The sequence below is a fragment of the Stegodyphus dumicola genome, chromosome 10, assembly GCF_044657685.1.
Source record: "Stegodyphus dumicola isolate Sdum_Otavi_A_Nest chromosome 10, ASM4465768v1".
NCBI classification, from domain to species: Eukaryota; Metazoa; Arthropoda; class Arachnida; order Araneae; family Eresidae; genus Stegodyphus; species Stegodyphus dumicola.
Window position 1 is genome coordinate 177,920,548 of NC_140777.1, and position 16,433 is coordinate 177,936,980.

Below are 16,433 nucleotides of genomic sequence, written 5' to 3' on the forward strand. Positions count from 1 at the left end.
ACAGACGGACTGACTAATGCCCTGTCATTCGTCCATCTCCTTTCCCCGACCCCTGTTAGGCCCCGACAATTTAGCAGATTAAAACTCCAGAAGAAAGGACTGAGATTTCTTTTTTCTCATTAGCGAAACATTTTTATTTATAATGTATTGCAGTTTACTTCCTTTTTTTGGGTACCCTCCTTTCGTTTCTTTGCATGTGTGTTCCTCAGAGAAATTGGCTCAGTTTTTGCAGTAGACTTTTGTCCCTAAGCGGAAAGATTCACTCCTTTCTCATCGGTAACCGATTTAGGAACTTTTTCTTCTTTTGTTTTCCAACTCCGCGTTCCAGTTTTTGAAGATTTGGGAATCGTCTTGCTGTTTTTTTAAACCTCCATGATGGAAATGAAAATGATAGCGATGCTTACTAGAGTGAAATCGAGATGATTCGACCCGTGACAGAGCATGTTCTTTACGAAATAGGAAGAGTCGATAATGGTATTAATCCGGATCGATTGATTTAATAAAAAATTTTACAAGGGGGTGGGGGAACCATCAATCTAAAGAAGAAACAGTCAAAGGTTTCTAGAGCTTCGAGGTCATAGCACTCTAGAGCAAATCAGAATCTACTGCAAATCAGAATTTACTGCAGATATTCGCCGCAAGATTTACAAAACTAACGTTTTGCCAGTACTTGCACTACACGTGCCAAAAAAAGGTTTTCCATCAATACATCACTAAATGGATAGAACGCCGTGAAATGGTTATTTGTCGAAATAAATGATTTAATTATTTTAAACATATATTCATCGCAAAATCCACAAATCATAAACGCACGTTCTTGCACAGTAGGCGTCAAATAGGGTCTTCCGCAAATGCATCATTCTTTTACCACAGCCAAATGTCAATTGTGTGTGTGTCTGATTGTGGCAAAGCCTCGAGGGCTATCTGCCTAAGGGAAGGAATGCCTTCGTGGACTTTTTAAGGGAAACTGGCTCGTATACACGTTATACATGGGGAAAACGCCCATGCAACCAGACCGATCGCGGGATTCGAACCTCGGACCGAACTACCAGTGTTCAGCGACTTTACAGCTCGACATCTGGTGGGCCCAAGTGCCAATTGTAAAATAAATTAATTAAATGCTACGTATCATTGACAGGAACTCTTAGTGGGAAACGAACAGACACATAATTGCATTTAGCAATAAATAAACTGATATATAACTCAATGAGAAAGGAATACTTCGCTTGAAAGGATTACTTTCAGAAATGACACCAACAAAGGGAAATTGATTACATTTCCCTCTGTTGGTTCCCTCTGTTATAAATAAAAGTACGAAATCTACTATGTCTCAAAGCCGTCATCCAAGAATCAAATCCTTAACGAAACAATTCACTGCTTTTCCCAAGGAAAGGTAAATTATGGTAGTTTAATCCTCGTCTGCATTGCTCGGGGAGGGGTTAAAGGGCTGACTGCAAAATGCATTTGTGGTTGTCCCCCAGATGTTATACAAATATACACCAGTTTTCATCATACTATTACAGGCAAATAACTTTCAAGCGCTTTACTGACAATAACCAAGTTACTTTGGCCTTGTTACCTGAAAAACATTAAAAATTTCTATTCTGCGGAAATTCGTACGTACTTTGACACAGATGCAACACATTCAAGGGGTAGTGGCATTCAGCAGTTACAGTCATAGAAGTTTTCAAATGTTATTTTTTACACTGCGTTAATTCAAATATATAAGTTGCGTTTCAGAAAATTTCAAGGCAATCAAAATTTCAGGGAATACTAAAATCTTTTTTTCACAGTTCTGAAGTTTACAATTAAAGAATACAAAGAGTGTAAAACGAGGAATTTAACACATACAACAATATGTACCGAGCTGCTATTAAATCAGTGCCAATATAAATAAATAACAACAACTTATAAAGCAATTAAACATTCATCTGGGAAAATATTTAAACCCCTTCTTTTTTTTTTTTTTTTTTTTTTTTTTTTTTTTACTGCACTTAAAAGTGCAATAAAGAAAGATACTTACACTAGCATACCCAAAAAACATTACAAAAATTCACTTAAAGTAAAGAAAAGCCTCGTCGCTAGTATAATGCGAAGAGACAAATATTCAACATTTTCTGAAAAATCAATAAAATGTGCTGTTATTTCGATAACGCCTTACCAAATAAAAGGAGTTGAATTTCACAGCCAAATAAGTTGCATATAATACAATAATCAACTATCCACTTTCTTACATTGGAAGTATTTGGGGGGGGGGAAAGCTGAAGAGAGAACGCCTGCTCACTACTAATATCACTAAAAAAAAAAAAAAAAAAAAAAAAAGATGTGCATGAAACTTCTTGAAAAAGACGAATTTCTTTAAATTTCTTTTCATAGCTTGAAATTTCTAAAGGTTAATAAATGTCAACTCGAGATTTGCTCCCTGGAATCAAATTCCTCCACCCACTTTTTTCCCCCTTTCCACCCTCTAATTTTTGCAATGTTTGAAACTCAAAGCAATTTGCCAGCAATTGTTGCGGAGTTTCATACAAAACCTTCCCAAAAGAGCCGTACCCCCCCCCTTTTTTTTTAATTCTTTATTTTTTTTCTTTGGTATGAATTAAAAGAGATTTGCCAAATTTATGCAGCTGCGTCATCTGTCTTCAAACGCGGGAAAATTTCTTTGGTGGGAAACCTTTTGTTGCCATTTTTCCTTATCTTTTTTTTAAACAAGAAAAACGAAAGAGGCGCGGCCCGTTGATAGATAAATTATTATTCAAATGAAATTCGTAGGTTTAGCTGCGAAATTCTATTAGCTCCTTTGTCGAAAAGGTGATTTTGGAGGCGAGGAGATTCAATCTGAATGCTTGCAAATCAGAATAAGTGAAGACACTAATTTGAAAGTTTGAATATGTCTGAACGCTATCATTAGCATACAGGATTCAACAAGGTTTAAGAAGACATTCACAACCGACATACGATAATCAACGTTTCCTTTTTTGGTATCTCATATAAAATATACTGTTTTGCAAAATTAAAAAATAATTTGCGAAATAGTTCTTAACATGGAGTTAATGACTAAACTTTGTATGGAAAATTCATCGAAGCTTCTTATAGCGTCCACCAACTTAGAAATTGACCAATATTGTTAAAACTAGAATTTAAAAACGATTATCTTTTAATATTCTGAAATAAATATGAGAACACGTTTTTAAGGATGGATGAATGTGGACAGGTTCTGAACAGTGTTTTGATGTTGCAATGGGAATCAGAGTTTGCATTACAGATCGTAAACGATTGACATAGTCGGGGATGGCGGGGAAAGCTGATCTGAGCAGAAGATATCCGAAAGCATCCTTAAGGTAGTACCATAGACTAACTCAGAACAAATTGTTTGAATGTCGTCTTTGACGGAAGATCGAATACCAAAGAGTATAAGAGGTAAGGATTCTGTCTAGTTTTTCTTGCGCTTCTATGCTGTTTTTCAGCTGGCGATGGAACCGTTCAAAGACTCCATTTGCTTAAGGTCTGCAGGCAGTGGTACGAATACGATGCCTAGAAATTGACTAGAACCGTAAATATCCTTCAGGAGGTTTCAGTTCATGTATGTACGCTAATTCGAATCAAACAAAGGCGAAAAACATGTACTTGTGCACACACTGAAGCTCAGAATATGCAAATAAGTTTTGTGGAAGCGAATAAGATATGAAAGGTGGATTACGATTCTGGATTTTTGCTTCATATAAGCTAGTAAGCATTTAGGAATATCACAGTCATCTACAACAAAGTACATAACAGCTATATGAAAAGGATGTAATATATCTTAAAGACATAATTTAGACGAATATCACAGGGGCAAGAAGGTGGCAGATTAAAAATTGGTCAGTGGAGCTCAAATGCCTCCAGAAATTTAAATATTTCACTAAACTTTACCTCAAGAACACAGACATGATTTCTTACCAATAGTTCTCGTTATTCATACAGCAGCTACTATTTGTACCGTTATCTGTGTTCTGCATTGAAAAAAAATCGCCTATAATCACAAGGGAACTCACACTGACCCCACTGAAAAACACCAATAGTAGCACAATACACCAAAAAGGAAGATCCTCAGACCTCGGCCTTTTTCAAGCCCTTAACAGGGTTATTACGCCTTCTCCTTGTGAACTGGTCAACCCCGGGGGACAAATTTAAATACAGCCAAAGTATTGCATCACAAGTCAGTGGCAATCGGGCCCCAACCAGTCACCCAAAAGGAGAACGAGGTACAAGTCTAAGTCGTAGTCTGTTTCCCTGTGCTGACCAAGGGGAGCCAAACTCCAGAGGACAACCTTTCAATATCTCACCATATAGTGTCTCCACAACGAAATGGCAGACAACACAGTACCAGTACGGTCCTTGACAAGCCTGAACCTGACACCGAAAAATCGATGGTTCTAGTCACTGGAAAGACTAGTTATGTAGCCCAGGAGCCGAGTCTGTCTAAGTACAGGTCTTAGCCAAAACGCCAAGAGTTGCCTTTCAGCCAACCCCCAGAAGGGGATTGGAAAACACCAAATAGCAAACCTGTAAACAAGCTTGTTCCACTATATACTAAGAGTCGCGTAATGTAGATTTCATACAGTGCGACCTAAGCGTTGCGCTAGCACTCTTTCTCTGTCTGAAAGAAGTGTTTCCGATTGGGGTCGCCTACATTACCAATGGAGGACAAACGATTACAGGAAAGTTCTTTTAATGATGAATTCAAAACTGATTTTAGATATTGATTTCCAACAACTTTCAATACCGGCAATACGTAGCTTTCCGTCGAATGTTCATCAGAGACTCATTTTCCACGGTGGTGTGGTGGTTTGTCTGCCTTCCGTGGTGTTCCTTCTGTTTGCCAGAACGATACACGAAGTTACAATGAAGGTCCACACTAATGTATACAGAGGTTCTAGGATCAGTCTGAGCGTAAAACGTCCTACATCTTCAAATAGAGCTTTTCAGGGAGGCTGCTCTATGTCCAAAGTTTCGCCAAACGGTCAATAATGCCGTATTTCAGTCAGACTATGCAGCAGATGAATGCCCTTACGATGTGGGCGTAGTTCAAATGAACAGACAGCATACTTGCCAAACTTGCTTACTGATCATGTCTAAGATGATTAGAATATCCATGTGCAGTAACAGCAGTCTGCTCTTGGAGCTCAGATCTACTGCACTAGAAGTGCTGCCAAAATAGTTGTAGTGGTTGGGGTTGAGAAACCCATAGGTGCTATATGCTTGGGAATCCCAGAGACAGCATGAGTGTTTAAGAGTAAAGTGTCTGTATGGCATGGGGCTACTCTCGAGTGAATTGGTGGTGGACAGTCTCCTGGGGTGTCTGCCATCAAAACTGGGGTGGGACTAACGTGTACAACCAATACTCTACCCCAATTCTACCTGTACTTGTGAAAGAAAAATGGATGTTACTTCTATAAGATTTAATTCTCACTTCAATGAATCCCATGAAAGGACGTCATGGTACATACATGTAAGTTCGTGGTGATCACAATCATACTAGCAATATCTGTCTAAATGGAGATACCATGATTTCATGTTTTCGTAATCATCTACACATTTTGCTCTATTGGTATGAAACTTAGCAGCATTTAAATAGCATAATTTGTCTTCATCCAGTTGTTTTGCTCTATTTATTCAAAATTATGGAACATTTCTTTCTCTTTTTTTTTTTCCCAAGCAATATTTTCTTTCCTAAGCATGACTTAGTTTTGAACATCAAAGTATGACTCAAATTAGAGCAAGATAATGTATGAATGAATGTTTTGCTTTACAGATGAACTTATTATAAAAAAATACCGAAAATAAATCAAGCACTTTCTTTCGTAGAAAACAAATTCGTTCATAATAAATATTAATTTTCGATCAATTTTGTAGTTTTTAAAAGAATGCCTGATGAGACAAAAGCTATTAAAATATCGTTCAATCGATTATTTAAAGTATTAAAAAAATATTTCTGAAAAACTTAACTTGACAAATTCACGCGTACATTTTAAATTCATACACACCAACTTTTTATAAGAATAATGAACAATAAAGTAACTAACATGGCCTATTAGAAGCATATATACATCAGCAATATAAGATGGTTTGATGTTAAACTCATCTCAGTTCTTTATTATTTTTTAACAGTGCAAACACCTCCAATCTAGTCTAATGACTTTTTACATCAATCAGCCGCACAGCCTGCCAGTTTTGTGAGCCATTGCCATCCTCTTTGGTATAAAAACTAATTTATTTTTCACATTAAAATAACGCAAAACTGTTCAGTTAAAAAAATTACGTATATGTGCTTAATAATTCTTACGCTAGAATTAATCTTTTCAAAACCACTCACTTATCACTTAGCTTAAATGTTGCCATTGCACGGAACATAAGATTTTCAGCTTTCCGACTATAATTACGTAACAGACGATGCGATTTAAAATCATTTAACGCACTGATTAATAACATAAATATTCGCAAGATATTTAACTTATAACTAATACTGGCTTTAATTAAAGAAGCTCATACAACGGCTGTTTTCCAAGGTAGCGATGCTTTCATGGAAGGCATTTTTAAGGGAAACTTCCTCGTGTTTAAAACGCAGAAAATTATATAAAGGCAGATTTTTTCGCCAAGATACGAACTCGGGTCGAACTATCAGGGTTCAGCGGTTTTACCACCTCGGCCATTACCGATTACTGATAATTATGAACACTTCCAACATTATCAAATTAATAACATGTTTCTAATGACATTTATTAACCAGCTAAGTATAAAATCTGCTCTTGGAGCTCAGATCTACTGCACTAGAAGTGCTGCCATAATAGTTTTGTTTTCTATATTATATTTCTATTTTTTTCCTCTCGATACAGTTAAATGACATAAATTTATCTTACTGGCAATATTCATAAATATTTGCATTAACAACTTTATTTTAAAAGTATTTATAAATCGTACTATAGCTTTAGCCATATACTAATCATTTTCAAGCCTTTCGCAAGGAATTACATAAATACATTTGTCTTAAAAAACTGATTCGATAAATTCATGTTTGTCTATAAATTTATCACTAAATGCAATGCTGTTGACTCATTCTTTCTTGGGAAGGGCATAACGTTGAAATAAATTTGATGACTGGTGAATTTGTGAAATAAATTCAGTGCCTTGAGAAAAGTTTCAGGATTTAATTTACGATTTAAGTCTGAATTAAGCCAGCAAACGACAATTTTAGAGAAATGGTTGAATAATGTAAAATGTTGGCGTTCGGAAGTGAATTCATATATTAAGTAAATATACGTATATTTTGCACGCAGTACGTAACAGCCGAGAAAACTGTTCTTCGTTTCAGTGAGCAAGAATCTCAACAAAACTAAATTAGCCTCCATTCTTTCGTCTTACTAAAGATAACAGAAACGAATTAATTACTTTCTATTATTCCCACCCCCCTTTTTCTTTCTTTCCCTACTTCATTCGAAAAGGAGAGAACATACAAATAATATCTTCAAATATTTCATCATATCGATGGAAAATGAAAAGCATGTGTGCGTGAAGGGGAACCAAAACGGGAAAATCAAAAAAGAACCCTTCTTCCTCCTCAAAAATCCGCGCGAAAACAGTCGCCAAACATTCCACAAAACAGAACTTTTTCCCTGGAAAACGCGCGAAAAATTTCGCGACCAATAATGCAAAAGGTAAAAAGGAAGGGGAGAGGGAAGAAGCAGACGATACAGCAGGCACATCGAAAAGGGAAGGAAAGAAGGGTACACTCTCGATATAATTAGCGAGAAAGCATTCAAGAGACTTAAAAAGAAAATGGAAAAAAGCCCAGGAAAAAGCAAAACTTTTCTCAACAGCAAGGCAACGATATGCAACGGCAGTAGCATCAGCACCAGAACTTGCGAGGAATGCGCGCGAAAATTTCCCAACTTATCCCCCCCCCCATCAGGTCCTTCTCTTCAAATGAGACGCTATAGCAGAGCACCAAGAGGTAGGGGTAGGGGTAAGGGTAACAGAGAGGAGCAAGGTAATAAAAACAAAAGAATGCTGCTAAGCTCCCTCGCTACAGCTTCTTGCTTATCCTGAGCAACCAGCCACTAATATTAAATTCCGTAGATGCTTAGTGGCGGATCGCACTCAGGGCTGCTACAATGACACCAAGTCGCCAATGTGGCGAAAAATCATCGCCAAGATGATCAAGTTTGCACCATCACTCAAGTAGCCATTAGCGACTTTACTCGTGGAACAAACCCTTACCATCATGCACAGTAAGTACCCGTTACATAAAATTAGCGGAAGATGAATCACTACGGAGAAAATAACAGTTTTAATTACCAGTGCAATTTAATGATAATTCATAAGTTCGTAGTTCCTAACGATAGCCACAGAATATAAAATAATAATTAAAGAAAAATATTCTGAAAGGTTTCAGATTTTAACGGTCACCCAAAAGGATTTGGTAAGGTTTTTTACACTCTCACTGTGCTTACAGGTTACCAGGTCTTCTGTTACACGCCCTAATACAAGTTTGTTTGTTTGTTTTTAAATCTTTTTAGCTTTCTTCACACTTACGATAAAATTCAACAGCAAAATTACAAATGTTTGAAAAGCAGTATACGTTTAAAAATTCCCAACTCATAAGTTTTCCTTTTTAGTCCAAAGGGGATTTGTCCCTGAGGGACTATTGTTTTCGTTTTGCGACGAATCACTCTGAATGTCCCTTTCATTTTTCAAACTGTTGCCACCCAATATTCTCGCCCTGTATTATATTTGAAGAAATTAAATAATGAAGAATCTGCACAAATGTATGTATGTTTCTCGCATTGTGATCAAACAACGGTACCTAGAGCCATCCAATTTTGAATGACACAATTCTACTGCGAATATGAGCATCTGGTAGCCGAAATTTGTTTTATTATCGATTTCATATCTTGTAAAACTTTAACGAATTTTTGATTAGCACACTCAAGGATTTCAAAGCGAGCTATGGCAACGTTGTACAGAAAAAACTTTTTTATTTCCAGCGTGCGAGACTGTATCGGAAATTCTAAAGATTTGCTCAATTTAAAATTATATAGCGACATTGCTCTTGAACAGAATTTTATGGTTTTAGTGCGAAGAACATGGCATTTAATAAATAAAGGTAAAACACAAAATGTTAACAAAACGCTCCTTTGGACGTAATTTAAAATCTGAAACCTTTCAGATTTTCTTGCTTTTTACCCCCCCCCCCCAAAGTCTTCTCAGTTCATCATATAAATGTTCAGTTTCCTTACTAAGATGCTTTTACAAAACTTTTTTTTTTAATTTTTATTTTGCCTTTTTATTATTAACAGTTTGTGTGTTTACTTTATTTATTAAATATCCCGTTTTTAACGCTTACGCCACATAAAATTCAATTCGGCAGCAAAATCATAAAATATTTAAAATGAGCATATCTTTAGAATTTCCGATAGGCAATCTCGCGCGCTGGAGATAAAACTGTTTTATTCCGTGCAGCGTTGCCACTGCTCGCTTTAAAATCGTTGAGTTTGATAATCAAAAATTTACTAAAGTTTTACAAAATGCGAAATAGATAATAAAATAAATTCGAAATTCAAAAGTCGTGTTTCTTGTTGCTTATATTCGGGTGAAGGACTAAGTTATCCAAAATTAGATGGATCTAGGTACTGTTGTTTTTTCGCAATGCGAGAAACATACATAAGTTCATGGAGATTTTTTATTATTAAATTTCTTTAAATAACAGGGCGATAATATGCGGTGGCAACAATTTGAAAAGGGATACAACGTATTTAACTGTCTCGAAACAAAACGTCGTTTCCAAACTAATATTTCATTTGGGACTAAAGTCCTTAATGTTTGTTTTTAGTCCAAAAGCTAAAATAAAATCGGTAGTTGAAAATCTGTATTGAAAATAATTTTAAAATTAAATATTTTTTAATAAAATTTAGCGACGAAAAACTACCGCGGGAAATAATAGATACTGAATCTTTTTAACTATCTTTTTAACTTTTTTATCTGACTCTTTTTAACTTTCGATTAGAACTGCGATTGTAATTCTTGGCAACATGATGACATTTCGTTACGCTGATGAACACATTAAACATATTCAGAGGCAATAAACCGCTTAACCATTTGAATGCAGCCATTTATTTAATCAGCTATCGTAAAGAAAGTTTTAAAGTAAAGCCGTCAGCCAACAATACGACTTAAAAGACGAAGAAAATTTAATGACTTAGTTAGCGACCATGATATCTGAATTCTAAAAGTGTGCTTTAGAATATTAAAGACGTTGTTCTACTCTTTAATCATTTTCTTTCATCTGACGATGCTATAAAACACAGATAAAATCATTCCTTGCAGCTGACTTCTTATAGTTTTCTTTTTGCATTATTTAGCATATTATTAAATGCAAAAGTGTTTTGCAACGCAGAATTTTTTTTATTTCATAAATAACATAATTTCTGGCCATATATACTAATTTCATCTATTTAATAATTTATTTAAAATAAGAAAAACTATTCTCACTATATAAAATAATGTGCGTCAAACCGTCAGAACAGTTTTTCCTGCGATTGAAGAAAGAAAAAATGAAATGGATGATACTCGCAATCGCTTAATTGTTGCTAACTAGTTGACATTTCTAACATATCTTTCAAACTGAAATAATGTTCCTGTACTTGAGGTCGGGGGAATTAGATTGTAAGCAATAAACTGCCACGAAATCCAGTATTATTAGTTACTTACATTTTCCAAAATATCTTTGCATGGAAATAAAATAAAAGTAATTACTTTTTACAGAAATTTTTATTGCACAATTTCAATAAATTCTAAACTAACTAACGTATATACTTTTAATTTCTACGAATGTCCAAAGTTTATAGCTAAAACAAGAAAATTTCCACATTTTGAAATTAGAAAGCTAATCTCTCCATTATGGTTATAACTAGTTTATTATTTTCGGGAAACTTGGTGTACTGAAAACGATTACAGATTCCACTAAAAACATTCTTAATAGCAATTTAATTAATTAATTAATTAAAACGTCAAAAAATATCAATATTCTACTTAAAAATAACGATTGCGATGTTCCGTCAATTAATCAACCAAAAAACGATCTATTACCATTTTATCCCTAAAAATCAAGTCGCTCAAACTAGATGGCAGTTAGTAAACTCTGACTAGCGTACCGAAGGGCACGGGTTCGAATCCGGAGAAAGCATGGCTGTTTTCAAATGTATAGTGTCTTTGCGAAAGTCCTATCGTGTGATTTGGTGGTAGGAAAAGGGAGATGAGAGACACTCGGACCCATCCTCCCGGGGTGCTCTCTCTCTAAATTGGGGTGGAACTGGGAAAAATTGTACTGTCAGCTATACGCTGTCCAAAAGGGGTAAGTGTTCCTCCTGGAATAGAGTCAAAATTTAGTTCCCATTTGTTCCTTGCTGCGAACGCCCCTTGTTGTTGGGTTAGATTTTTGGTGTTGAATTGCCCCCCAATTTTGTACATAAATTTTAATAGAAATAGGGAACTAGTAATAATAATAATGGGGGCAACGAATCTGAAACTGGCCGATATACATGACGGTCACGGAAAAATTTGAAATTTGAGAAATCCCAAAAAATTTCCCAAAAGTTCGGGGGGGAATGTTCCACTATAAAAATATTAACCTAATCATTACATGTGCTTACTACAGAATAAACGCACGGTAACCTTGTTTCTTTAAACGACGAATTCCTATAAAAATTACAGTCCCATATTTTTAAGCTCCAGACAAACCACACTTGATTCGTTTTCGAATTATTACAGATAAGTTAAAAAAAAAGAGAGAGAGAAACAACAGCGACCTCTCTCCCTCCCGCTCAAATAATAAGGTACACTCGAATCTAAGAAAGGCAAAAACTGCACTGAAGTATATGGAAAAGGGGGGGAGATCACTGATCCCCCTTCTCATATATACTGCAATGCAAAGGAGTTGAGGTCGGGGGATGAAAAAAAAAAAAAAAACATTTATACCCTTTTTCCCATTTCCGAGCTATTTTACACACACTTGGGAATCGCAGCGTTTCGGACCAATCATATTTGGTCTCCTATTATGACGTTGGAAATTACAGTGATACTTCGCCTTCGGCCAATCAAATTGCGACGAGACAGAAATAGGGGTGCAGGGAATTTCAGCTTACTATACAATCAGATTTCATAGTGGGTTGGTTTAAAGGGGCCAAGCCTTTATTGCCTGGCGCATTTATTAGATCCGTTCCGCCAATCAGATTCCGTAATGTTTATTTGTATTTTAGATACTAAAAATATTTTAAGTGTCCAGCGCGTTTCAGTTATTTATTTATAGCCTAAGACTACTTTTTTAATTGTAGAACAGTCTATTTGCCCCCCTTTAATTTTCGAGAAATGTCTTCCCACTAGAGTTACTGACGACATCATTCACAAATTCAGTAATTCTGTAATTTAAAACTTGTTATTCGGCAGTTTAACAGTTAATTTTTAATTTACGTGATTTTCATGGCATCACACCACATATTTTTTTATTTCAGTATAACCGGAAATATTTTTAAAATCAATTTATTTAATTGGAATAATAACTTAAGTAAATGTACATTTAGATAAAAGATTTAAAAAAAAAAAAAAAAAAAAAAGAGCTGTGATCTGAAAACGTTAGAATACTGCGTAACATTTCAAAAACTACGAAAAATTCATCAAATATTTCCGAAAAAATAAAACAATTAAAAATACGAAAATCGTACAATTAGAATCTGAAATCTGATCTTGGCATGCAGCTTCCAATTTAACACCTGAAACAATTTTACTTACAACAGGTTTACTAGTTTAAGAATAAACCCACCAGAAATTTTAGACATAAAATATTGTTGAGCTTTTCGAAATGGCAAAACTAAACGTGAAAAAAAGTTATAAATTTCATCCTAAGTGAAAGTTTATGTATTTATTTATAAAAGGAAAGACCGAATTATTCAAGACATATCTATGCACTTATTGCACGAGATCGCTAGCACATGGAGTTTGGAACAAATACTTCCCTCAGTTGGCAATCTTTCCGTTCTGCCAGGACGTAAAATACTTGAACTCTCTCTCTTTTTTTTTTTTTTTTTTTTTTTTTTTTTTTATGCGAATACCGTACATTTCGTAAGAGTATATTTTGTTTAAAAAAAAAAAAAAAAACTGAATTCGGGACGAAGGATATTTTTTTTTAACTTTATTGAAGAAATGGAGCTAGTTTTTGTAATAAAATAAAATCACGCATGAAAATTACATATATGCGATTTTACGAGTATATTGATTATAATGTGCAGTTTTATTGAATTTATTCATAAAATTCAATTTTAAATGGAGTCATGAAAGCAGTGAGTTTTCTGCTAGTTTTTTACATGATATATTCCATTTCAGTTTTATTACACGCCGTCTTGTTTTCCAGTAATTCTGGGTGACAGAATTAAAACTATTCAGTTCAGAGCATGTGTTTCAATGTTCTATGTCTGTGGAATTGTCTAGAGTCACAAACAGAACACAATGGAGAACTCGCAAGTTTAACATGCTGTTGTTGTAACTTATCTCACTTATCTGAAAATAACATTAGCAGAAGCTCACGAAATTCATCGTGGCAAGGAGTGCAAGATTGTGCCCGTCGTTGGCAAGAGACTTCAGCATCATACAGGTGACAAGTTGACTTTGCTGTGACCCATCTCCAATTTTGATGATAAGCACCTTGGATGGGTCTGATGGCTTCCCACCCCTCTTTCCCTACCACCAACCTCTCGAGAGGAACTTCGGCTCGCCACATATTTAGAGTGTCCCCATACTGCACAGACAATATACACTTACAAACATCCCTGCCTTTTCCGAGATTTGAACCCAAGGCCTTTCGGTATGGCAGTCAGCGTAACTAACCACTATCCCGAATGGGAGGCGTCTAATATGTAATGATGCACAGCTGTATGAAGTGTAATATGATAGACCGCCTCTGCTGCATCCTGGTTAACACTAAATCTACAATCATGCTGCCAATTCTTCCTTGTGTTTTGCTAATATATAGGCAGAAAAAGGCACATAACTATTAAAATAACTCATTTCTGCAAAAATGTTCCTAACTTCACACAAATCACACTATAATTTGTTGTTTTTAATTAAATATCAGATATTCACAATACTGGGTCCACAATTTATCTTCAAAAGGAACTAAAGATACACTTCAAGTAATAAAATCCTTTTACTGAACGTAATTACAGTTTTCTTAATTCACAGCTCACTTTCACCTGTTTTTCTCAAATGCTGACTTTTAACGAAAAAAAAAAAACAATATGCTGAACCACGAGGTTTAATCACCACATTGATAATAAAATTAAAGCAAACATTTATTAATAGTAAATTATCCTAAACATTGTACATAAGATCAGATATTACAAATTATTTAGAAACTGTACGGCAGACATAGAAAAATCGAAGGCCGTTCCACAGCTTTTTTCTGCTTATTTTCACTCCCAGTTCTTTGAATCTTGTCTTCTCCCGCCTTCTTAGCGTGCCTTCGTGGTGTAGTGGTATGCATGCTGGGCGCGTATTCCACAGGTCCGTGGTTCGATTCCCGGCGAAGGCTTTGCTTATTTTTCTGTGACTCTTGCATCCAAAAAATACCTAATGTCTCTACACTTCTTACGAAAATTTCTTGTTTTTATGGACTTGACAGTTCTGAATAGAAAGAAGGAGGAACCTGACAAACCCTGAAAATTTTATCATTCATTAATTAACCTATCCCTCCTACTTTGGGCTGAGCCCACAATATCGTGTGCACATTTTTTTGGGCAAATCAAAATACAAGGATCCAGTTATTAGACGTATACTGGATGAGGACCTTTCCAAATTATCCCAAAATCTGTTGCCATTATTTTTTTTAAATATATATAGCAAATAAAAATGTTTACACTGTTATAGTCATGTCTAACTATCCAGCTTTTACTTAGGGTTCAATGAGAAGGAGAGAATTCCAAGAAATGCTCAAATTAATTTCTGGCACTTCTTCATTCCTCGAAGTTTAATTATATAAGGATACTTGGAGGTTTTTGAAAAAAGCACTTCAGTCGATATAGATTTTCTAGAAATGTAATATAATAACATATGTTATGGCTTAGGTATTTTCATGCAGAGAACATATGTCTCCTCAAAAACAAACTGCTCACTTCAATATATTATTTTAATTCGCTTCTCCACTTTACAGTCATTATGTACAAATACATATTTCTATAAAAGCATGTCAATGGATAAATATCTTAACAAAAATGAAAAAAAAAAGTGGTTTTATACAGTTTGGTGATTTTATGCGCAGGATACGAGGGGAATATTTAACTGCTTAGCCGAGGGAATTTTCCTCCCCAAAATATACATTCTTTCGAAGAATAATTTCCGTATACGTCCGTCATTGATCCTGATGTATGACGATACGGGAGAATCGCAAATCACAGATCCTTGTTATCCTCCATCGAGCGGATTCCTTGCTTCCGGATTAGGCCTAAAACTGCGCTCGTGCGAAGTGTGGGACGGACCCCCCCGACATGGCATACGTCATTATCGGCGCTGGTGGAGGCGACGCCTATGGCTCAGGGCTCTGCAATCAAGCAGAAAGAGCCCCCCACAATTCAAAGCTATCTGCAGAACAGAACCCATTATACTGATGAAAACGACGGGCCAGCGCGATTGAGGGTCACTCCCTTTGACTTTCTTTTTCTTTATCTCTTTCTCTCTCTCCCTTTCCGCGCACACTTGCCAGTTAAAATGGGTTTTTATTTTGCTTCGACTGGGTTCGAAATCAGCTCTCACCTGATACGTTATGAATGAGTAATTCTAAAATCCACAAGGGGGTGATGCAGTTACTGAAGAACGATGAAAGCAAGTGAGAACTGTATCAACGAGCAAATACAGATCCAGAAAAGCAGACACGTGCGCTCATTTTAATAATTTGGAACCAGCGGGAAAAAAGAAGGAGAATGCTTTCAGATCGTCGCAGCGCTGCCCACTTCCCAACTTCATACTTATCTTAACAAAAATTGCGGGAGTTCTACTCATTACTCCCCACAGGTTTTAGTTGGTTTCTCTGATATATCAGCACGGCGGAATGATCTTCATGTTAGGTATTGCTTTGGACAATCGTGCCAAGATCCGCGATCCTTGTGGAGGACATTTCGAATAAACCACTATGAACATTCAATTGATCCCATTCAGGTCCAGCATCAACAACAGGACTTCTCGATTTGCAAATATTTGCACCAAGCTATCAAGGACCTTTGTACATACATGCATTCGTAATATTTACAGGCAATCATTTCTTCAACAGACATGAAATTGAACAAAGCAAGTAAATCACGAAGCAAACCAGTGGAAATATAAACAATAATCATGAATACAAATTACGGCTACAA

The 16,433-nt window shown here is 35.7% G+C and overlaps 1 protein-coding gene across 3 annotated transcripts in view; it reads right to left on the bottom strand.

Annotated features, from left to right (window-relative positions):
* Positions 1–16,433, bottom strand: part of LOC118189019 (homeobox protein extradenticle-like) — a 675,900-nt gene that overhangs the window by 38,178 nt on the left and 621,289 nt on the right. The window lies entirely within an intron of this gene.